The sequence below is a fragment of the Macaca thibetana genome, chromosome 4, assembly GCF_024542745.1.
Source record: "Macaca thibetana thibetana isolate TM-01 chromosome 4, ASM2454274v1, whole genome shotgun sequence".
Taxonomy (NCBI): Eukaryota; Metazoa; Chordata; class Mammalia; order Primates; family Cercopithecidae; genus Macaca; species Macaca thibetana.
Genome location: NC_065581.1, coordinates 69,089,505 through 69,115,305, shown reverse-complemented (window position 1 = coordinate 69,115,305; position 25,801 = coordinate 69,089,505). Strand labels below are relative to the sequence as shown.

Below are 25,801 nucleotides of genomic sequence, written 5' to 3'. Positions count from 1 at the left end.
GTTAAAAAATAAATGTTTTTAAAAAAGAGAATGGTATTGAATGATTTCCCTGCATCTATCATGATGGTAGTATTTTTTTCTTTCATCAGTTAGTATGGTAAGCTTCATTATTTTACTTTGTAGCGTTAATCAAAACTTGCACTCTTGGCATAAAGCAACTTTGTCATCAAATATTATCTTTTCAAATATTGCTATATAGGTTTGTGGTCTTGTTTGGAATTTTTGTATCTGTATTAATGAGTAAGATTGGCTGTCATATTTCTCTCTTGTACTGCTCCCGCTTGTTTTCAGGTTCAATTTTGTAATATCTTCTCAAAGCAAGTTGGAGGGTTTTTACTTTTGTTTGTATGCTGAGTTCATCTAAATATTAGGTTTTACTATATTATAGTCCATTGTTCTCTTTTCAGAAATATCTCTCTTCTCTAGCTCTATACTTTCTGAAAACAGTATGCTTTCTGATCCCACTGCTGTGGACTTGGTCACGTGACTTGCTCAGTCTAATGAAATGTGAGTGGATGTAATATGTGCCACATCCAAGCAGGAGCCATAATACAACTGGATGCATATGCAGTCTTTCTTCCTCCTGTGTCCCCTGTAGTGAGAAAGGCATATCCAGGATAGAGAAAGTTTCCTCAGTTTGAGTCCCAGAATTAGAAGACACATGTAGAAGACACGATTCTAAAGCACAGCTAGAGAAGAGCTACAGCAAAGCTGCGGCAAAATAATATTATAATGTGAGCAAGAAATATGACATGCTGCATAAGACACTGCTACTTTAAGATTTCTTGTATGTAGTATAACCTGGCAAAAATTGACTAATATTCTATGCCTTAAATATTTTGTAGAACTTATGTATAAAATAGTTTCAGTGTTTTATTTATGGGAAAGCTTTAAAATATGATTAAATTTCCTTAATGATTATAAGACTATTCAAGTTTTCTATCTTTTCTTAAGTCAATTTGATAAGTAATAAAATTCTTAGAATTTCATTGATATTGTCAAGCTTACAGATACAACTTTTTCTATATCTTCTTTTTATCTTCCTAATGCCAGTAGAACTTAGGTACCAGTGTGTATTCCCTCATGTTGCAGATTTGAACCTTCTTTCTTTCTCTCATGTTTTGTTTTCCTTTTTTTGGAAGAGAGGGGTAAATGTACCTAGAGACTTGTAAATATATTTCTTTTCAAAGAGCCATTCTTTAGCTTTGTTGATTTTATGAGACAGAATTAGCTTAGATGACAGTTACAAGGAAATTCCAATTAACAGTTGCTTAATAAATGTAGAATTTTATCTCTGTCTCCCAGAAAAAAAGATCCCAGAGGGATCTTTAAGTCAGATTAGTGCCTTTATTCATGGAGACCTTAAGTATTGGGTTTATTCCAGTACATCATTTTACCTTTGTTCTCATGGTCCAAACGACAGGAAAAGCGAAGTAAGAACAGAGCAGAGAACATTCAGTAGCTCTCTTTGAAGGAAGATTCTCCAAAGCTTCTACAGAACATGTTCACTTACTCATCATTGGCTGGAATCTATTCCCATAAAATACCTAGTTGCAATTGCATTTATTACCAAAGTGTATTCCCATAACTACACCTAGCTGCACTTGCATTTATTATTCTAGGCCACTCTATGCCTATCTAAATATTGGATGCCGTATTAATAAGAATAAAAATAGAATAGATATTAAGGAAAAATTATTACTCCTTGTAATTACTCCTTGTAATTGATCTTTACTATTACATATACATGTTCTAATTCTGCTCTTATTTTTATTAATTTTCCTTCTTCAAAACTTGAAGTTAATCTTGTTGCTCATATTTTTACCAGTAAAAATAGCGAATTAATATTCAGAATAGAAGATGTTGGTACAATTGTTTTTTGCATCTTATAGTTTAAAAACATATGATTATCCTTGTAACTTGTCTCTATTAAATATGAAAGTGGAATAAATATTAGCCCTCTAACACCCAAATTCATCTTATTTTCTTCTAACTATTGTAGTAATAATTTATTATGTTCCAGGACAAAGACTGGCCATCTTTATAATTTCAAGAATTTTTATTTTCATTTCCTACTTCTCTGCATGTTCTAACTTTTCTTCAATAAAAATCTGTTGCATTCTAATCAAGAAAAAAATATTTAACCAAAGATAATGAAAATTATCTATAAAATATTAACAAAAGTCATAACTACTACTGCATATAGAACAAAACAAAAATGAGCAAGAAAATCAAATAAAATTGAGATATATATTAGAAAAAGAGAATTAAATTAAATCAATTAAATTAATTGATAAATACTATAAAATTGTCAGTAGCCTCAAATAAAAATATTAAATTCAAAATATCTTCACACATTAATTAGTAAAGAAAATATAAGTAATGATGATATTGCTGATTGCAAAAGACATCAGATCATGTTGAATTGTCTAACGTGTCTCTATTGCTTCCTGATTACCCTGATTTATGCCAAATATACCCTGTGGCAACAGACCAGTCCTGGGACCACACAACATTTATTGGACGCCTACAATCACAGCCAAATCAATATTTCTCAGTCGTATTGCTAACAGAAATGCTGATTAACAGCCACCTAAGTGAGTCTTCTTATTAGTGTATTTACTCAGACAGAAAATTAGCGAATCCCATTTACCCAAATCATTACCATACACTCATCCAACACCTAATCAATGACCATCTCCTTCTCTCTTCCTCTGTGAGGTACTGTGTCTCTTAAGTTAGAATTCCATTTCCTGAAGTACTCAACATCCTTTGTCATTATTGACCAATTTAAACATTTGGCATTATAACCTGCAGAACACCCTGGGAATTGCACACATAAAGTTCTGAGAATTTATAAAGAGATGAAGTGTTTTCTCAGGAATACAAATCAAATAGGAACTAACTGTCAGAAAGGTAAAGACAGTCAAATCCGGAAATTGTAAAAAAATATAAATTTTAATTTTATATTTTGGAAATTGCTGGAGGAACATTATTGAAAGTAATTTGTGGTTAAAGATACTGTTAAAAAAAAGAAAGTCCCGGTTTATGTAAAACATGTCTTAGCACATTAACAGAGAATATTACTTCTCAGGACATTAGACCAATTAGATGTATATGCCTTGACTTTTTTTTGTACAGACGTACAAATTTAAAAAATAAATTCTTGCTAAGCCCATTGCCTCATGACTTCTGCCTACTGTTGTGTCTCTCTGTGTCTTTTCAGCATCTGCTTCTACTGCGAATACCCTCAACTTTCTCAGTATCTCTCATTTAAAGTTTCTGAGATAATCCCCGGGTTACTTGACCTCAAAGCCATTTTCCTAGCCTATTACTGTACTTTCTTTACATCAATATCCACATTCAATTCCATCACTTGTGATCAAGGCTGAGGTCATGCAGCACCAGTCAGGTAGCTTATTAAGGGACTACCTAGGGATACTTCCCTCATCAGGAAATGTGCAAGTTTCCTCAGAAGAGAACTGTGAGCATGGCAACCATTTTGAGGCTGGTTTTGACTACTATGGGAGTATGACAAAATCGATGGGCAGTCTTCCTGAAAGGACAAATCGTTATGTGAGGCAAAGACCAATCGAGACAACAGTTTCCCTGTACAGACACCTTTGTGAAAAAACATAACTCACTTGAGATAAAGGAGCACCTATTATTCTGGCCCCTATCATTTCAGGCCTATGTGTTGAGAAAAGGGATTTCCAGGGGATTCTGTCAGAAGGGTAACATGTGTTTTCTTTCTCTCACCCTCCACAGATGTATAGATAGGTAAATAGATACATAAATGTTTTTCACTTTCAGAATTTGTTAATAAATGTGATAACATAATACAATTAATTGTCCCTAATATTAATGTTCTGACTGTGCCCCCACCCCTCACAGTATTGGAATAGTTTGTGGAAGAAATAGTTACTATAAATTTAATTGGACAAACTTTTATTTCAGTTATCCTCTAGATTTACATCTTAGTCAACAACAATTGAGAGGTAGTGATTGTCTAAAGCCCTGAGTGGAGAAGAATTATGAATACAAATCTAGGCTCAGTGGGAAAGGGGGCGATGACTGTTCGGCAATGTATGTCATGGGAACAAAAGGAGAGAGTGGCAGCATATATGCTTGACTTGACGCCTCGAACTTAGATGACACCCCTGTCGTAGTAACTAAGATGATTTCTTAGACACTTTGAAAGGAAGGACTGGGCCTGGTGGCTCACGCTTATAATCCCAGCACTTTGGGAGGCCGAGATAGGAGGCTCACCTGAGGTTGGGAGTTCATGACCAACATGGAGAAACCCCACCTCTACTAAAAATACAACAGCAGCAAAAAATTAGCTGGGCATGGTGGCGCATGCCTGTAATCCCAGCTACTCAGGAGGCTGAGGCAGGAGAATTGCTTGAACCAGGGAGGCGGAGGTTGCAGTGAGCCAAGATTGAGCCATTGCACTCCAGCCTGGGCAACAGGAGCAAAACTCCATCTCAAAAAATAAATAAATTAATTAATTAATAAATAATTAATTAATTAATTAAATTAATAAATAAAATAAAATAAAGATACTTTGAAAGGAAGAGCAGTAAGCTAGCTAGAGAAGACTGGATTTGGAGTCAGATTTTGTCTGAATATAGGCTCTGCAACTTTTATTTATGTTATATTTTACTTTAAAAAAGTATAAAAATATTTTACTTTAATACAATAATATAATTTTACAATTTAATTTTTTTCAATATCTCATGAGCAGCTACTATGCATCAGTCATTATTTTTGGTTACGGTAATAAAATGCTAAGCAAAAAAGACATAAACTCTGCCTTATAGATGAGTAAAACAATAATCAAACAATCATAAAAATAAGTACACATTACAATTGAGGATAACCATTAGGAAGATGTACCAGATGTCATAAAAGTTTATGGTGAGATGATATAGCTATTTAGTAACAGTGTGATCTTGGCCAAGTTACTTAACCTCTCTGAGCCTCTATATAATGAGGGCTAAAAATATATCATAGGGATCTGCAAAAATTAACTGACAATATACCCAGTATGTATAATGTGTATAAGTAACTAATTTATATTATACCTTAAAACACATAATTTATAGAATATACACATGTTCATTGAGATATCCTATTTAGTGGTTGTATATCATGTATATTAGTTGCTATGGATACATGCAGACATTCTATTTTTTGGCTGCCCATATATATTCTATGTATTCCTTACAGTGTATGTTAGCAGTGCTGCTTGACAGAGAAAATTGATATAATAATAGGAAACATACTACTTTTACCAAGAAAATGGAAGAGTAATCAGCACTGATAATCACACAAAATTGCTAAGTGGAAAGAAGGTCCAAGAATGTGTTGCAAGATTATGGACTAGCCCAAAGTATCAAGAAGAGAGGATACTTGCATTCAAGCCCCCTCTTCCTGGAAAATAAAGAATTTGTTCCACCCTACAATAAAAATAAGATGATTAAGATACATTAATAAGAAAAAGAAAAAATTTAGATAGGGTAACTGGCAATTAGAATTTGTTGACCATAGGAACACAATGGGAAAGTAAGGTGAAAAAGTTGAAGACAGTGGCAAGCAGAGATTCTCTTCATAACACTTGGGAATCTTGGCCATGTGAGTACACACTTCAGGGGCAGACATCACAGGTTCTAATTCCAACTTTGCTAATAACTAGTTGTATAACCTTGGGAAGGTTAGTGGTTAATTTCTCTGTGCCTCTCTCTTCTCATCTGTAAAATGGAAAACATATTATTTACCTTATTGGGTTAAATGAAATGATATAACTAAGGTACCTAGCACAGTGCTTGGAACATATAAGTAGGTACTATATAAGCTGTAGCTACCATTACTGTTGATATTATTATTATTAATAATAAAGCATGTATGGATTCCTTTAGATGAAAGCATCACAATGGAAATAAAGGATGTTTTTCAGTAAGAAATCTAAGCTACTTCCACCTTTGATTTTTAGCCACCAATTAAATTCAAAATTGTATCAGTTACGTATGTTCTCAGCTACAAGTGACAGCTCTTACTTCCCTAGGAGTAGGACTTAATCAATAAAGACATTTAATTATCTTATATATGTAAGACTAGTGGTGAGGGTTTACTAATTTGGTACAGAACTGCAACAGTATCACACAAAACCAAGTCTCTTACTATCCTTCTCCTCTGCCATCCTCAGCTTATTGGCTTTTCCCCTCATGATAACAAGATGGCTACTACAGCTATTAATACACACATATGATATCTGGCAAAGGGGAATGGAATTTTCATTACTGGGAGCTAAACAGGTTGCCATTCTATACAAAATTGGAATTCTATTAAAAAATAAGAAGGAGATATGGCTGCTGGCAGGCAGCTAACAATGTCTAACATGATCTTCATGATTTAAAAATGTTCTGGGTTATATTTTGAAAGACAAATGAAATTACCTGTAGCAAGTTAAAGTATATGTAATATTTAGATATAAAGATCATAAGAGATTTGGATGAAAAAAGACAGAAGCATTGTCAGTGCTTTGGGCAACTTTTCCAGTGAATTTTAAGCATAATGTGTGCATAAAAACATAAATTTATTTTCAGAAATGCAAATGAAGCACCTGGAATACCTGAAAATAACATAACTACGTTTCTTATATTATCACTCCCAATCATATGTATTATCCGAGTTATAAAAAATGTTTTGAAATGATACTTAAACTCAACTTTTCCTAATCCTCCTCTAAAAAACTATTTTCCTTTCTCTGCCTCCTTATACAGCAAAACTCTGGAAAGTGGTGACTCCTCTGTCTGTACTTCCATTAATGCTGTTCTCTCTTGAATACTCTCAGGTAAGACTCATCACCATTGTTCCACCTAATCTCCTCTTGTCAAGATCATCATTCACATCCATGCTGCTAAATGCAGTGGTCACTCAATATCTCACACAGGTCATCACGCACACCTTCAAACAATTTCTTCAACTCCTAACACACTGGTGTTTTCTGCTAGTCCTCCTAGGAAAGGACTAGCTAGAGAGCCTCTTTAGGATCCTGTAAGAATCAGACCTTTGAGCTTCTTCTCTTCTTCAGCCACACACATGCTCTAGATGGTGCATCCAGTCCAATTGCTTTAAATATCATCTGTAATGCCAAACATGTGTAAAATTGAATTTCCACTCAATAGTTTTCACGTGAACTCTGGAGTCCTATGTATCAAATGGGCATCTCCAACTTAGCACACCCAAACCTATTCTCCTGATCATTCCCAAACCCACCATCAAAACGTGACCCTGACATGCGGTGTTCCCTAGATTTGATTCTACACTTCACTCAGTTGCTCAGGCCCTGAACTTGGAAATCATCCTTGACTCATTCTTCTCTTCCTCTTTGCTGTAGTATGTACTCGGAAAAAGATCAGAAGCTATTGTAGAGTTTTGAACAGAGGAGTGAAATAATTTGATTTCATTCTGAACCTTCTCCTTGATCATAACTGGATGAATTCAAATAGCTCTACAAAATGCCTATGTTTCTATTTATGGAACATATCCTCCATATATTGTGCATCTTTCTCTCTCTCCCTCTTACTCTGCTTCATTCCTCTTCTTTCATTCCTTTAATCCAACAGCATCCACATTCTTGCTATTTTCCTGGATTTTGCTCCTTAGCCAGTCAACTGACAAACCCTGTAGGCTCTATGCTCAAAACCTATCTTGATTTTGACCACTTCTTATCACATTTATCCTATCATTGTGCTCCAAACCACTCTTGTCTAGCATTTGTTCATCACTATAACTCGTCTTCCTAATTCTGCCTTTCCTCCTACAATCTGTTCTCCACACAAGAGCCAAAACAATCTTTTAAAAATATAAATCAAGTCATTTCACACCTCTGTTCAAAACTCTTCAATAGCTTTTGATCTTCCAAGTAAGTCCTACAGTAACCTCTAAAGCCTTCTACATAGTCTCCTATCTTCTCTTTCTCCACCTTCACAATTCTGAATATTCCAAGCATGCTCTTGTTCTTCTAGCCAAAATGTTCTTCTCCTAGATGACCACATGGCTATTTCTCTTCTCCTCCTACATGTTGCTCTTCAAATACCTTCCATTAGAGTGGTCTTCCCTCACCACCTGTCTAAACATTGCTTCTCACCCCATCCCTCTTTATTCGGCTTAACTTTTCTCCACAGCCCTTATAACTAACTGACATACATATTTGTTTACTTATTGTTTGTGTGTTCCCACCAAAATGCTTGCAACACAAGATCAGGACCTTGTGTCTGTGTTATTCACTGCTGTATTCAGGATGCAGAGTGGTGCCTGGCTACTAGTAGGTGTTTATTTCATATGTATTGAGAGTATTGAGAGTGAGTTAATCAAAGAATGGCTATTTGCTGAGTAACTACTTTTTAAAAATTCTTTATAAACCTTATACAATTTTTGAGACTGTTTTCACTATTGTAAATTAACATTTTTAAATAGGTTTCTTTCTTTCAAGCAGGTAATGAGATAAACATTTCATGTATTTTGTGTGTGTGTGTGTGTGTATATATATATATCTTAAAGTATAAAACTTACCTTTTCAATTGCATTAGCTTGGTGTGTTGTATTTTTACCAACATTATGTTTCATATACTAATGTTTTCTTAAACTGAACTGGTGACATGTTTTACTTGCTTTAAAAAATCACAGTGAAATCACAGTGCTTTGAGTTAGATCATCTCTCCTATTAGGAGGCCATTTTCCTATGGCCCAATATTTTAATAATCTAATTGGAAATCATCCCAAGATAAAATGGTGTGATTTTTCTGAATACACCAATTAACACCTTGAAAACATAAGGCACTCTTATTTCTGTTAGATTTGACACTATTGTGTAATTTGTTCCTGTTATACGTAAAATATTCCAATGAACTTGTTTTGGCACATTCTCATAAAGATTGTAGCTCTTATACAAATTTTGATGATTAAAAAAATACACATAAACACACATTATGTCTAAATATATTCACTAAGAAGTGTCTTTAGAAAATGATGGAAAAATAATTGCAGACAAACTTTTTGTTTTCTGGCTATTAGTAATATCTTACACATAATAATAAAAATTACCTAAGTTAATCAAATGGAAAAGGATTTTAAAACATGGCTGAGAATGTATTTGGTATCTTCCCCACTCCAACTCCCTCAATATCTACTTTCTGTCTTTCCAATGAGACCCTTCTTGATCATAACTGGATGAATTCAAACAGCTCTACAAAATGTCTACATTTCTATTTATGGAACATATTCTCCATATATTGTGTATCTTCCTCTGCTTCATTCCTCTTTTTTTTTTTTTTTTTTTTTTAATTTGAAACGGAGTCTTGCTCTGTCGCCCAGGGTGGAGTGCAGCGGCGCGATCTCGGCTCACTGCAAGCTCCACCTCCCAGGTTCACGCCATTCTACTGCCTCAGCCTCCTGAGTAGCTGGGACTACAGGTACCTGACACCACACCCGGCTAATTTTTTGTATATTTAGTAGAGACGGAGTTTCACCATATTAGCCAGGATGGTCTTGATCTCCTGACCTCGTGATCCACCCACTTTGGCCTCCCAAAGTGCTGGGATTACAAGCGTGAGCCACCGCGCCCAGCCTTATTCTCCTTCCTTCATTCCTTTAAGCTTCCGCATTCTTGCTATTGCCCTGGATTTAGCGATTATATCCTCTGCTGGTTGTCTTTTCACATCTTTCATTACTGCTTAGAAATAATATAATAATGATGTTTCCTTTCTCAGTCTCTGGCCTTTGTTATTTTCCTTACTTTGTTCTAAGGTGATTTCATCTCATAACAGTTAAATTGCCATCTACATAGTAAATAATCACAACATTTTGGGTCCCAATATCTAACTGATTTCATCACAATGACTAATGGCAAAGTCAAATTCAACATCACTGAAAAGATTAAGGACAGCATTTGTCCTCTTAAATCTTTTCCACTCTCCTTTTTCTGATCTGCACTACTTATTCTCTTCTTCCATACTTCTCAAACTCGCAACTTTGATTTATCTTTTCTCCTCTTTGTCTTCAAAATTATCTGCGTATACAACAAACAAACAAACAAAAAAGGTGGAAACCTCACATTACCTGACTTCAAACTATGCTGTTACAAAAGGTATTATAAAAGGCTGTAGTCACCAAAATAGCATAGTACTGATACAAAGACACATAGACCAGTGGAAAAGAATAGAGAACCTAAGAAATAAAGCCACATACCTACAGTCATCACATCTTCAACAAGGTTGACAAAAATAAACAATGGAGGAAGGACTGTCTATTCAATAAATAGTGCTGGGATAGCGGGTAGCCATATGCAGAAGAATGAAGCTGGATTCCTACCTTTCACTATATGCAGAATTTATCTCAAGATGGATTAAAGATGTAGATGTAAGACCTCAAAGTATAAGAATCCTAGAAGGAAACCTATGAAAGGCCAACTTGGACATCAGCTTTGGCAAGGAATTTATGACTAAATCCTAAATGCTTTTTGAGGAAAAGCAATTAAACAAAAACAAAAATTGACAAGTGGGATCTAATTAAAGAGCTTAAGCACAGCAAAAGAAACTACCAACAGAGTAAACAGGCAACCTATAAAATGGGAGAAAATATTCACAAACTATGCCTCCAAAAAGGTCTGATATCCAGAATCCATAAGGAACTTAAAACAATTCAACAATAAAATATAACCCCATTAAAAAGTGAGCAAAAAACATGAATGGATACTTCTCAAAAGAAGACATGCACACATATTTAAAAAAATGCTCAGCATCACTAATCCTCAAAAAAAATGCAAATCAAAACCACAATGAGATAGCATCTCACACTCATCAGAACAGCTATTACCAAAAAGTCCAGAACTTATACGTCTTTTTCCAGAGTTCTGATGATAAGCATTTGGAGTGCATTTATTCCTCCAGATAATAAATGTATGTTCAAGAACTTTTGTGTTTTTAAGGCTTTAATAAAGCCTTCAGTAACATTAAATACAAAAGAAAAAGCCCCAAAACAACAGACTTTTGCAAGGCTATGTGAAAAGGGAACACTGCTTGTGGGAATGTATTTTAGTTCAGCCATTGTGGCAAGCAGTTTGGAGATTTCTCAAAGAACTTAGCACTATCACTTGACCTAGCAATCCCATTACTGGATATATATCCAAAAGAAAATAAATATTTCCTCCAGAAAGACACATGCACTTATTATTGCAGCACTATTCACAATAGCAAAGGCATGGAATCAACCTAGATGCCTGTCAATGGTGGATCTGATAAAGAAATTGTGGAATACAGATATCATGGGGTACAGCCACACACACACACACACACACACACACACGAACTAAACCATGTCCTTTGCAGAAAACCAAATATTGCCTATTCTTGCTTATAAGTGGGAGCTAAACACTGGGTACACATGGACACAAAGATGACAACCAGAGACACTGGGGACTACTAGAGGGTGAGGACGAGAAGGTGGCAAGAAGTGAAAAACTTACTAGTGGGTGCTATGCTCACAACCTGGGTAACAGGATCATTTTTACCCCAGGCCTCAGCATCATGCAATATATTAATGTAACAAATCTGCACATGTACCCTCTGAATAAAAATAAAGTTTTAATTTTCCTAAAATTATCAGCTTATACATAAGCGTTATGAACAACTGCTTGTAAGTAAATTTATTTCAAATGGGTTGGTTTTTAGCTATAAATTGTACATTGGGTTGAAATCAAAACATAAAATTATTTGGAAGGCCATACTGCAAATAAAACAGCATAGAATTATAGGGAAAAAAATCAGTCTTAAATTACAACACTATCAAGGCAGACCAGGCTAAAATAAAATGTTCAAATCTATTGATATATTTTCCCCTTAGCTCAAAAATCTATGCTTTTCTTTCATCTTGTTAACTGAAACATGTTTTTATATAAACCTTCATAATTACCTGCTACCCACTGGGGTTTAAAGCTTGTTCACTAATCCTTCTCAATTGTATAGTGTTTAGAGTTTGAAATCCATATTTATACCCTTAAAAGCGTTGAACTTTATAATAGCACTGGGAGGTAAACACAATCATTTTCCCCATATAGATGAGAACATGAGGACTAAGGAAGGTTAATTTTCTTGTTTATATCACAGAGCTTAGAAAGGGTACAAAAGCTAGAATACAGGTGTCCCAACTCTTGGACAATTGCTAGATTTGGCTATCTTACAGATGTCTCTAGAATAGAACACTCATAAAAATATGTACAAAACATTCTCTCCATCATCAGGGAGTAACTGTTCTATAATGACATAGCAAATGTACATAATGCATTTTTTCTCAATATATGAGGATATATTTGTATACCTCCACTTTTCTTTGTGGAAGTGTGATTTGAGTTTGCCCTCCTCAGGTGTTTAATAGCCTTATATTTATATTTGTGGAGAGACAGAGAGAGATATATTAGGGAATGTTTGGAGACCCCAGTGTTCAGATTGTAATTCTTATTTCAATTAGCTAACCAAGTTAGATTCTGTAAATCTAACATAGAATGAAAAAGATAAGCTGAAATACCTTAAGTTTGTTATTTATCTTCCTGGACCTCAACTTCCTCATCTAATAAAATAAAGTCTCATTCATGATAATAATAACACCTATAGTGAATTGAATACTTACTTCAGGCCAAGCACAATTACATTTATTATCACATTTGACATTTGCAAAAATCCCTCGAGAAGGAGACTGTTAGTATCTCTGTTTTACAGATGGTGAAACTGAATTTCACCTAAGGTGACAGAGCTGATGAGTGGCAGATTAGGATATGGGCCTTGGTCTGTTCTATCCAAAAGTTTATACTCGTAAGTCTCAAGCTGTGATGCCTCTCACAGCTCCACCACTCTGTTATTTCTAAAGTCCCTTGCAGCAAGGATATCTCATTATTTTTTTCTGTTAAACAGACATGAAATTATTTTCTGTTTTCTCATTAGCCATTGAAACGTTCAGGACTTTTTTCCTTAATTATGAAATAAATATTTGTTGTTTAAGTTAAAGAACTAAGCAAGGAACCAATAAATGGCAAGTCATTGGAAGTTCTTAAATTGATATTGGATGTTGCCACATTAAGAAAACTCACCATTTCAGGAGAACTTTGTTAATAACATTTCAATTAAAGCAAAATCACATAGTTTTATTAACTACAATGACAAACCTATACTCCCAATATGTTCTCCTTTAGAACATTCACGATGTTTGTAATACATGCAATTGAAAGTTCTAGATTTATCTCCACAAATGTTTAAAATTTACATATTTATTATTTTAGTTAAATATATTAATATTAGGTTAAACATTTTAATCTTAGGATGTCACAAATCAATATGCCGTATAAAACATTTTTTCAGTATGATGTTTAAATTAAAAGAAAACTTTAAAAAAGTTTTTGGGATTGGTACTTTTCCTGCTGGAACTGACACAAGAATAATAGTAGCCAGAATTAATATCTCATTAGTTATTTGTTTCTAAATAACTAAAATGAGGTTCAGAAGAACAATACTTAAATTTAACTCTGAAGTCTTAATTCTCCAGTTATTTCATATTCTAAAGTAATCTTTATTTTGATACACTTTGATTTATGCACTATTAAAATTCTGCTATTAAAGAGAAATATTTTTAGGAAACAATTTGATCTTTTTAGATAGATCATCTAAAATTTTGGCTTTAAAATAAAATTTACCTATGTGCATGGTAAATTTACCTATGTGCACTGGTAAATTTACCAATTTCTTATGTGAGACAAGAAAAACAGTTAAGAGACAAACAAACAAAACATCCAAATTGAAACATACCAGAATTTGGAGTTTAATATTTTAAAGCATAAAAGACTCAGGCAATTCAAACAAGAACTTTTGAGTTTCTTGAAAATCAAGAAAGCATTAAATAATGAAAATATTGACCACAGGTACCAGTTAATAATTTGTTTAAATTAATTTTTATTCACAATTGCTTTTGAAGAACTTCTGTTGCTTTGGTACTTAAGAATAATCTTCAATAGTAAATAGAAAATACTTTGTCCCACAAAATGTGAATTGGTCTTAACATATGTACCCATGCCATACCCTTAAACCCACTTCAAAGTGTACCTAACACCAGTGGGCCAACAAAGTAACATAGCTGCTTATAGCAAATGTTTTACACCTTTAAAAGATACTTGAAAGTTATCTTTCCAAGTCTCTGGATCTTCAACAGCTTCCTGTTATGGCCAGAGCTCTCAGGTTCTCAAGTCATTGCTTTTCACTAACTTAAGCCTGACCCCAAATTTCCATCTGGTTTCAAACTTTTGAAAAAGGCTTAGCCCTCATATGAGTCTCCAAGATCTTTGGCTGTTTCACACAGGCTCAAACTAGACACGGACCTGGGAAAAGTCCTTGACCTTCCTCCTGGATGCTACTTTTTCCCCTTGCCAGAATCAAAAGTCCTGCACACCCAAGTCATTTCTACAGAGAAGTTCCACTCATGCACCCCTGAGCCTTCATACCTGAACTGAAAGGAGGGGTCTCATGAAAAGATTGGCAGCAGAAGAAGATGATGATGGAAAGGAAATATGCACCACACTAGAAGAGGGAAAGGTGCCCAGGAAATTCAGAGGCTCAGGGCAGTAGGAATTTTCAGCAGCAGCATCTGCTAGCAGCGAATGTTTGTCTGGGATCCCAAGTGAGCAGGATGGGAAAGCACCCCTAGCAGCTGCCCCAGTCCAGAAATCTTTTGAGAAGGATTCCCCAGCGGAGAAAATGTGAAAAAATGGATTACTATGTGAGATCATGGATATGTTAATTTGCTTCACTATGGTAACTATTTTTACTAGCTATATGTATCCACAAACAGCATATTGTATACCTTAAATGTACACACAGAAAATAATTTTAATTTAAAAAAACAAGCGAAATTAAAAGTTGGAAGCAAGAGCTACAGACCGGAGGGACATCAGAGGATGAGGCAGAAGGAGAAACAAGAGTCTCAGGACAAGAACTTCAAACAGCTCTTTATAGTTGAGAAGGGAAAGGACTCAACAGAAAGGAACAATTTGAGTGAAGACTTCTTTCGGCTTTTGCTGAAGGACTTTCTTAGTCTTTTCTTCTATGTTTTTTGACATAACCCCAATTCTACTTTCCCACAAATTTAATTTTTAATACAAAATAAGTATGGATTCCAAATGAAAAAATGATTCTACATCTGGAGAAAGGTGAATTTTGTCCTTGAAATATTATGTTCTCTTTAGTCTAATCAAAGACTGAATAAAATCTTCTTTTGAAAGGAAACCACAGTAACAGTTTTTTTCTTCCACAAAAGGGAATTCATTCCATCAGTCTTGATTCATTAAAACAGATTGAAATTGTATCTACTTTGTCTCTGTTGACCTTCATCTTTGAATGAGGCTTTGTACGCACTTATAATAAATTTCTCTTGAGATTTTTGGTGTCAGTTGCAATTTCCAGGAATTAATAATAATAAAAAAGAATGCTTTGTGAGTATCAGAAACAGAAAATTGAGAAAGCCCTATTTCTTCTTCTTTGAAGATATTATTGAACAATGAAATGAGCACTGAATAAGAAGCAGAATTTAGGCTGGCATCCTGAATAAGAACCGGAATTTAGGCTGGCATCCCAGGGCTACAACTTTCTGTGTTTGACCCCAGGCAAATCATTTAAGCTTTCTCAGCCTTAGCTTCCTCACCTGGAGAACAAAGCTAATAATGCTTGCCAATTCAAAAAGTAAATAACATACACATGGTTAAAAACACATAAAGTATTCAATTTAATTAGTATTCAAATAAATAAAATTAAAATATCTATTGAGTTAGCAATAACCTCTCCAAATATCCAGTGTCGGTGAAGGCTAAATGAGACAGGCACTTTCATACTCTGTCAGAAACAAGATGGTATTGCATACCAGGAATCTTAAAAAGGTTCATGTAATTTAACTCAGCAGATCTCTTTCTAGGAATCTATCTCAGGGAATTCATTTTAAAAACAGACTACACTGTATTCACAATGATAGCTATAAAGGTTATAACAGTGAAAAGTTTGAATCATCCTAAATGTTTGGAAAAAATCCCCATATAAAACGGACCATAGGTGTACAGAACAAACCAAACTCATAATACAATATATGTATATTGATAAGTATACCTGTGGGCTTTAGAAAGCAGTTTTAACCTATTTCAGTGCCCTCATCAGCTGCTGAATATGAAATGAGCTTATATTTCTTTTTATATTCCAATTCTAAATCAAGTCTCCACTGGTGTGTTTGTCAAAAGTTTGCTCTGCTCCAAGTTTCTAGCAGCTGTTCTGGAAGTTTCCAGGGTCACCAGCCCACACATGCTCCAGGAGAGCCTTTCAGCTGCTTTCCATCTCCCCTGGCTCCCACAGCCACTTGCTCGCTTGGCTACAGATGGTTGTCCATCAAACAACTAGTGACCATGACCGAAGTGCCCCCCTGGCCTATGGAGGAGGCACTTTCTCCTCTGTTCCCCCAGCACAACCAAGAACAACTGTGACATTTATTATGTCTCTCTGAGAACTCAGGGATAAGGGAAGGACGGCCCAGAAAGGATCCCAAACCCCACCTTAAGGACCTACCAGAACCCAAGAAGATCACACACAGTGAAGTGCCCTCAACCCTTCCCAACAGGACTCTCCATGTATCAGAAGTGAGGTATAACCCAAGCCCACTGCCCATCTCATCCCTCAAGAGAGAAGATGCTGTCCGTGCCTTAGGCTGACTGGGGAGATGGGGTCTCACTCTGTCACCTGGGCTAGAGTGCAGTGGCACACTCATAGCTCACTGCAGTCCCAAACTCTTGGTCTCAAACAATCCTCCCACCTTAGCCTCCCAAGCAGCTGTGACTACAGATGTGAGCTAGCACACCAGGCTCTCATCCCCATTAATGTGGACTGTCTAACTCCTATAGTTAGGATCAGAGCTCAACCCACTTCTCAAAGTTTGTGTTAGTCAACCTTACATAACACAAATAGTCTAGTCAGTGCGGTGCTGTGCAAGCTCATTCCAGTATCTGGTTTGGAAAGGTGAACAGATTACATTTGAATATTCCTCCTACCATAGTTCAAGTCCTGATTTCCAACAAGCAGCTTCTTAGACAAAAAGCGGAGGCAGTTACTATCTAAGATAGGAGTTGGCAAACTAAGCTCACTGGCAAAATCTGGCCAACTGCTTGCTTTGTAAATAGAGTTTTATTGGGACACAACCATGCCTACCTATCGTTTACATCCTGTCCATGGCTGCTTTTGTGCTGCAATAGCAGAGATGAAGAGTGGCAAAAGAGACCGTATAACCTGTAAAACCTAAAATATTTGTTATCTGGGCCTTTGAAGAAAATGTTTGCCAATCTCTGATCTTAAATCAGAAAATACAGCCTTAGATTAGGAGACAGAAGTTAGCCTCCTGATACACAGGCAACTAACCTGCACCAGAGAATTATAGACCCAATAAAAGAGAATCAAGAAAGAGAACAAGATAAAAAAAGGTGATGTAGGAGATTCAGCAGCTCACTCTGTAAATACCCAACTGATTTCACAAGGTCAGACCTGGGACTAACAGAGCAGACAAAGTTTTGCCACAAATGTGATAATAACCTGTTTTGAAAACCTCACTCTGCCCTCTCCCACAGTGGTAACCAAGATAAAGATGGGACTTTCATAATGCAACTGACACAAAGCTGTTTGAAGACAGGGGTGATCTAGAAGGGAATCGAGTGTTCCAGGTTCTAGAGTGCTTCTTAACATGTGTCCTGTCTGTGTCTGCACCTGGCTTCCATTGCAGTTCTTTCTTTTTTTTTTTCTTCTGAGGCAGTGTCTCTCTCTGTTGTCCAGGCTGGAGTACAGTGGCATGATCTCGGCTCACTGCAACCTCTGCCTCCCAGGTTCAAGTAATTCTTGTGCCCCAGCCTCCTGAGTAGCTGGGATTACAGGCATGTGCCACCATGCCTGGCTAATTTTTATTTTATTTTGTATTTTTTGTAGAGATGCCATTTTGCCATGTTGGCCAGTCTGGTCTGGAACTTCTGGCCTCAAGGGATCCACCCGCCTTGGCCTCCCAAAGTCCTGGGATTACAGGTGTGAGCCACTGTGCCTGGCCTTCCATTACAATTTTAAGATGACATCTTACCAGGCTAAGCACTGCACACAGAATGGGTGTACACAGACTATACCTTTGTCTAGTTGTCAGAAATTGATTTAATTTATATTTTGATCCTCCCTTTGCGTTCTTCCTGAAGTTGGCTCTGCATCCAACCAGAGGATCAAGTTTGCACATTAATAAGATATGGGATGAAGGGAGCGCAAGAGGTCGAGATCCTCAAACGTTGTTTTACATAATTAGCTATCAGGTCATCTTTTATTCCTATCTACAAGTTCTTCACAGATCCAGTGTCAACCTCTGCTACTTTTTCTCAGCTCTCGAGAATAAAGAACTCATTCCATCCTCCTACCATATTGGAGAACTAGAAACTTTATAAGGTTAGCTGGGGTCTTGTGTTCCTAGGGACATTACCAAAATTGTTTCTTGGTACTTGCCTCATCCCCAGGGATCAACTAACAAATCAACCAAGAAGAGGGGACAAAAGTTCTCTCTTCTCTCAGGCCTGTAAGGGGTTCTGTTCCTGCACTCATTCCTGGAGAGGGAAGGAACAAGGCCCATTCCACACAGGCTGCCTCCTGGTCCCCAAGAACCCTTAGTTTCCCTTTCAAGTGAGAAGGAAACTAAGAGTTCCTTCTCTCCCCTTAGTTTTTTCCCCCTAAAATTTGAAAGCAGAAAGACTGCATTATATTTTTGTCTCAAATTTATTGTTTGCTACCCTTAGTCCTTTCTATTACTGGCAGGGCCTGAACCTGGAAATTTAAAAGCCAGAAATAGCTCCTCCTCTGCTGCTTTTTGCCAACGCATTCTTTAGCACTCTAAAGCCATGAATCCAGAATAACCTCTCACCTTGAATTGACAATAGAGGAACAAAGGGGAACAGAAAATTCCAGCTGAAATTTAATTAAAATTTTGCTAATATTTCAAAGACATAATCCCACTGAAACCAAACGCTCTAGTTCTCTCTAAGTAATGGAATATGCCATAGATCAATTATCAAGATATAGATATATATCAAGATGATATATGTTTTGTAATATTTTTTATAAATTAGTAAAAAGAAAGTAAAAACTTGGCAAAGGACACATAGTAATCTACAAAAAGAAGCAGGTCAGGTGCAGTGACTCACGCCTGTAATCTCAGCACTTTTTGGGAGGCCTCGGTGGGTGGATCACCTGAGGTCAGGAGTTCGAGACCAGCCTGACCAACATGGTGAAACCCCATCTCTACTAAAAATACAAAAAATTAGCCAGGCATGATGGTGGGTGCCTATAATCCCAGCTAATCAAGAGGCTGAAGGAGGAGAATTGCTTGAAGCCAGAGGCGGAAGTTGTAGTGAGCTGAGATCATGTCATTGCACTCCAGCCTGGGTAACAAGAGCAAAACTCCATCCAAACAAACAAACAAACAAAACAAAAAACAAACAAAAAAAGAAGTAATACAGATGCCATATATAAATGTATACCAAATATATTAACAGTAAATAAGGATAAAATCTCCTAGGGATAGTCATAGGCATGCAGCTTCAGAGGCTCCGCTCTTGGTATGTTGATGCAGAATTTTAAAGAAGAAACTTGGAAATCTGCATTTTCAGTTAAGCACCCATAAATATTTCTAGAGCCTACTAAAGTGTGGGTCCCACTGGTACTGAGGAAATTATACTTGTTCAGGGATATTAGAGTATAACTAAATCAGGATGACAAATGATCCTAATCAGGAAGTTAAACTTTAAATTATCTAAAGTAGGAATCAAAATACTGACAGAAAGAAAACATTACCACTACCATCAACAGCAGCAACAACCAACCAACCACATCTGGAGATGGTATTCTACTGAGAGGACATTTCCTTCTCTCTCCTATTATCTTGTATCCAAGATTCCAATGTATTCTCCTGTGCTTTGTATCCTCTAAGCTCCTTATGCTATAATTTTTCCTTAATTTTTTTAATTAAAACTTTTATTGTTACTATTTAATTTTAAATCTTTACATACCTGCATATTCTCCTTATCTAAAAATATTTATTTTGCCTCAACTTGTAGAGCAGAGATAATCAGTTATTGGTTTTCAGGTTTTTGAACTTGTACACAATGCCTTGATTAATTTATAGAATTCAACTGCTAACACAGAAATTATAATACCTGCCTAAATGAACAAACATCTCCCATGAAAACCAAGTATGTTTTCAGTAGTCCTGTTACTAGGTGACATCTAGATGCATGAAATGTGGATAACACAGTGATGGCATTCCACAGATAAATGTGGGTCAACAGAGCCTAAATGAAATTCTCTGGAAATAGACTTGTTTAAAGCAGCCCGCTCTGTGGTGGTAATTACATTTGCATTTATTAACCAAATGTAAACAAGATATGCTATAAAGGAAAGGAAAATGAGAAATAGTTCTACCATCACAAGAAGATTCCATTTAGAGCACTGCCATCATCTCTTGGCAGAAATATCTTGTTGGCTTCATTTTGGAGCAGATTGCTTTGATCTCCTCTCCATTCCAAAATTTGGATGCCAATCTCTATAACTAGTATGTGAATGCCAATGTTTGTTAACTGACCAGAAAACAAAAAACAGTCACATTCTAACAAATGATATCTGTGTTTTAAGAACAGTTCTTGTCCCTAAATATTAATTGGAAAGCCTTTATTAAAGTTGCAGGGAAGTTCTGGTTTGGAATGTAATAGAATATGCAGATATAATATTTAGTATTTTTCTTAACCTGCTCTACATCCATCCAAATACTACTCTCTTTTTCCCATGCTTATATAACACTTTAAAAAATTCATCTATGATTTCACAGGTTGTGTTGTACCATAATCACCTGTTTAGATGTCTGTCTCAGCTCCTCAAACATGAGCAACTTGAGGAAACCATCTTTGGCATTATTACATCTAGCATAGTATATGCTTAATAAATGTTAATTGAGCAAATGGGTAATTCCATAATCAAGGAATAAGAAAGTCATGCTTATATATTTATGTCTAGCCAGAGTGTATACAAACGATGGAACAAACCATCTTGTTCAATGTGTAAGATAAATAGTGTCAACAGCATATGTTAATTCTTATCAGATACAAAATTCAATTAAAAATTTCATGCAGTGTAGGTACTCATTAAATATGTACAATTGATTTGCTCTTCCATTTGTACATGGTGAAGGAGTTCTGCACAAAGTCTTTTAGAGGTAATTCTCATGCAGCTGGCTCAGGTGTAACTTCTGTTGTAGACAGCTTTCGTTTATCTTTATTCACCATAAAAAAATCCTTTCTCGTCAAAGGCAGCAGCAAGAAATATAGATTTTTTTCCTATATATTTTTTCAGTAGATTCTCCTGAAGATTTTAAGGGGGATGGTTTAAATGCACACCCCACAGAAATCAGCTTAGTTAATATTACATTCCATAGGTATTCTTTTCCAAATCCTTCTTCTGCCACACTATAGCCAGGATTCCTATCATTCTCTCTAACCTTCCACACTCAATGGCTTTACCCTCATCTTCCACAGGTTTTGCCATGCATCTTCCATCATAAGTTTCTCTTGCACCAGATCCAGCAGACAGGCCACCTTTTGAGTAATTAAAAATACTATGATCTCATTATGTTTAAAACCTCTCATTAAGTAGCAATTACTCAAAATAAACTTCAAGACAAATAGAAAATATTTCAATCTAGGTATTTGGATATTCTAAATTAAAAATACTTCTTAAAATTTAGAATAAACCTTTGAAAAATTCCAAAGATTCAAAAAGTGATGAATACCTATGAGGTAGTAGAAGTAAAAAAAGTACATAGAAACTTTTTTCTAATTCTAATACTCCTATTATTACAGTCCAAATTTATATGATTCTTTAATTCTTTTTTAATACACTTTAGAATAGGTAGTATTACAGGAATAGAGGTGAAATGTTATCATTTAGTTAACGCAATCGATTCAATTGTGTTCTTGAATACGGTGATAGGTGCAAACAAATGTGATCCAATGTTCATAGATAATAATCTTGAGTGGTGAGAATGTGTGTCTGTCTTATTATCTTTTGTGTTTTTCCTTACTGTAAAATTTTCTTTTGAAAATTTGTTTCCTCAAGTATTCTGTGGTCAAAGATCCCTTCTAGCTCCCCTAGTTTTCTTCCATGTCATGTGGTAACTTCTCATTTATCCTCCAACCCTTCTTTCCTTGACACTCCTTTGCAAATCCTCTTCCTCCTTCTACTACCTCTCATCTGTGAGCAGTTCTCCAATCCAGCCCTCAGACAGTCTTTCTGATGGGAAATCCCAGGACAAGAGGGCCATCCATAAGAGCCAGGTACTTGAGTAGGCAAAGAAAGTTGGAAGGTGAGAGTCCTTCAAGCAGTTCAGTCATTTGCTTACAGCGGGTTCCCTAAAAACTCTGTGCTCACCTGAAAAGATGCTCTTATCAAAGCAAGGGAAAATACTTGATACAGATGGGAAAGTCTATTATCTAAAGTTATTAAAGCCTGCAGCATTTAGAAGGTAAGCATTACAATCAGTAAAAATCAGACAGTATGCAAAGGTAGATTTCAATGGGACAATCCTTGCTTATTAACAAAGTGATCTCTTTGAGTGCACCCTGAGTCTTGGAAGCAAATGACTCCACAAACTCCAGACACCCCAGCACTACCAGGGAATCTGAGCCATTCCCCCCACCAAACTGGGCAGAAGTAAAATCTGGGAAGGGTGTTCTCTGACAGCAAGTGATGTAAAGCCTATTAGCATATCCTTATTTAAGGGGAATCTATTACTACCTCACAAATAAATTGCACAGGACAATTAAATATCTCAAAATTGAAAATGTTCAATAATGATAATTTCCCAAAAGCATTTTATAAATACTGCTGAGGGAAATTACCGTTTTCTTTTCTCCAAACTGTCAAAGCAAAAATTTCACTGGACTAAGTTAAACAGACAAGGAAAACTACCAGAAACCAGTCTGTATTCAACTCTGCCAAAAAAGGCGGCACTGGAGAGTTTTTAAGAGGTGTGGGGAGAGGAAAGGCATTGTAGGATATCTGTGTTTGCTAACTGGCCTTACCTAAAAGAGATGTAAACTTTCTCTTAAGATAAAATTCCCAAGGAAGTTAGGCTTCTATCCTCACATCAATACTGGGAGATATCTGATATCCCAGCCATAGCCACTTGCACTATCTTCCTTAATTACACTTTAAAGGAATAGCTTGCAGGTTCTTAAGAAAGACATTCCTGACTTGCAAAACTGGCAAGAGGCTGGGACATTTATAAACCTTTCAGAGGGGCAGAGTAAGAATTTGCAATGACAAGTTCTCTACAGTAAACACTCTAAGCAAACGGAGATCAGAGGCCTAGAGTTGGGAAGAAGATTATCTAATATTTAATCAAGGTGAGGGGACCTCTAGGCCCATCTTGCTCACAGTATTTGCAGGGTTTCTTTGACTCTCAGTATTCAAAGAGAATAATTCATGCATGGCTTAAAAGAAGGGTAATTAGAGCAACACTACCCCTACAGCAATGCCTCCTCTTAGTAAAATGTTCTAAGATCATTGTCAATAAAATCTCATTTGGAATTTATTGTTTTCAAGTTAATTAAAAAGGAACATGTTTGCTTTAAAAAGAACTATTTAATCTCCAACAATATGCCAAAACCTTACAATGGCTTCCGTTATGATTTTGAAACATTCTTTGGGTAACAGTGTTGATTAATCCTGTAAAAGGATTTAATTGTATTACATAACTTTGGATAAGCAAATAATTTCTATTAATATGTGTCTTTATTCAGCACTTGAGCTATTCATAAAATACCTGAAATAAATACTAAATTTGGATGGCTGAAAATATTTTCTCTTTCTTTAGGCTATCACCTTTCAACAAATGTTTTAAATTCTTATTATAGGCAAAGAATCATACCTCCAGATTTAATGAGTAAAAACATGAATAAGGCAAATCTTTGCTCTTAAACTCACACACTATCCAAATAGTTTACAAAGGTCACTATGTAGCTCTAAGACCAGGTAGTTTGAAATTAGTGCCATAAATGAATGTGAATTGCTGAGGCATTACCAAAACAGGAAAAATGAAATCCTGTTATGTCTCTTTCAGTTCACAAGTATTTTGGTCAAGTATTAAAAGGTTGCAAGTAACATAAGCCTCTGATTTTTCGACAAAAAGAGTGAAACATTAGCAAGCATAAATTTATCTCATGGAACCCAAGGCTAGCCTTCAGAAGCAAATCGATCCAGAAACTGGATAATAAAAAAGCCAAAATCACTCTTTGTCTTTCTGAAATGTCATGGTCTCTTATTTCTGCTTTTCTCCCTTTAGTTTCCTCTTTTTCTAAAAAAATTGCTTTCTCTACTTTGACATGCACAAGGCCAAGTATGATTGACCCAGACCTTAATTTGCATCACTTCTCAGTTCAAGAGCTAATAAAAACTGACCCATGCCTCGGAGACCCAAATCCAAATACCCTGAAGAGAGTACTTGGAAGTATTTGGGCCTAAGTGGCCCAGCTTGGGCCAGGCATGCATCTCAGTCCAAACTTGTGATATTGTGATATAATAAGGAATACATATTTGGTCTTTGCCCTTTGTTGCAGATAGGGGTGTTAGAAGAATCTTTTGTTCTAATATTTGGTCTCTGACCTAGTTCCTAACACAGAGATCCTAACACCTCGACATTTTCTGAGTAATAGGAGTATCTGGCATACAGCTCCTAAATCCCTTGGAATTTCCTCAATTATATGAGTGTCTTTTATTCTAATGAGGTAACACTTGGTGGGCTCCCAGGTAGGATGGGAGGAGCTGGTTGTCAGAAGAATGAACTATGTGATTAAAGGCTGGAACTCTCAGGCCCACTCTCAGACCTCCAGGGAGGGGAGAGGTACTAAAGGTTGAGTTGATCATCAATGGTCAGTGATATAATCAATCATGCTTATATAATGAAGCCTCCATAAAAATGCAAAAAGACAGAGAGGTTTCCTATAGCTAAACGCATGAAGGTTCCTGACCTTCATGAACGCAAAGAGGGCTTCCACGCCCCTTCCCACGTAACTAGTCCTATGCAGCTCTTTATCTGTTATTCTGTATCCTGTGTAATATTCTTCATATTAAACTGATAGACATAAGTAAATGTTTCCCTGAGTTCTATGAGTTGTCCTAGCAAATTAATTGAAGTTAAGAAGGGAGTAATGGTTACTCCGGTTTATAGCTGGTCAGTCAAAAGTATGAGGGACAACTTACAACGACTTGTAATTGGCATGTGAAGTGGGCGCAGTCTTGTGGGAATGAAACCTTCACTTGTACGATCTTAATCTAACTTCAGGTGAGTAGCATCAGAATTAAGTTAAACTGTAGAACATCCAGTCAGTATCCACTGCAGAACTGCTTGGTGTGTGGTGAAAAATGCCCACACATCCGGTGTCAAAAGTGTTAAGTGGTGAATTTGATAGTAGGAAAAACACTTTTTTCCCTTCTATCTCAAAGAAAGCTATAACTAGAGGTTAAGGCTATTGAGATACAATGAGACCCACCACTATAATCGGGAGAAAAATTCCCAAAGGAAACATATGTTAGGACATTAACCCAAAATATGTCTAAGACAACAAGATAGATACTACCAAGAAGAATTCTCTTCAATAAAC

At 36.0% G+C, this 25,801-nt stretch overlaps 1 protein-coding gene across 1 annotated transcript in view; it reads right to left on the bottom strand.

Moving 5' to 3' along the window:
• Positions 1-25,801, bottom strand: part of RIMS1 (regulating synaptic membrane exocytosis 1) — a 914,410-nt gene that overhangs the window by 672,334 nt on the left and 216,275 nt on the right. The window lies entirely within an intron of this gene.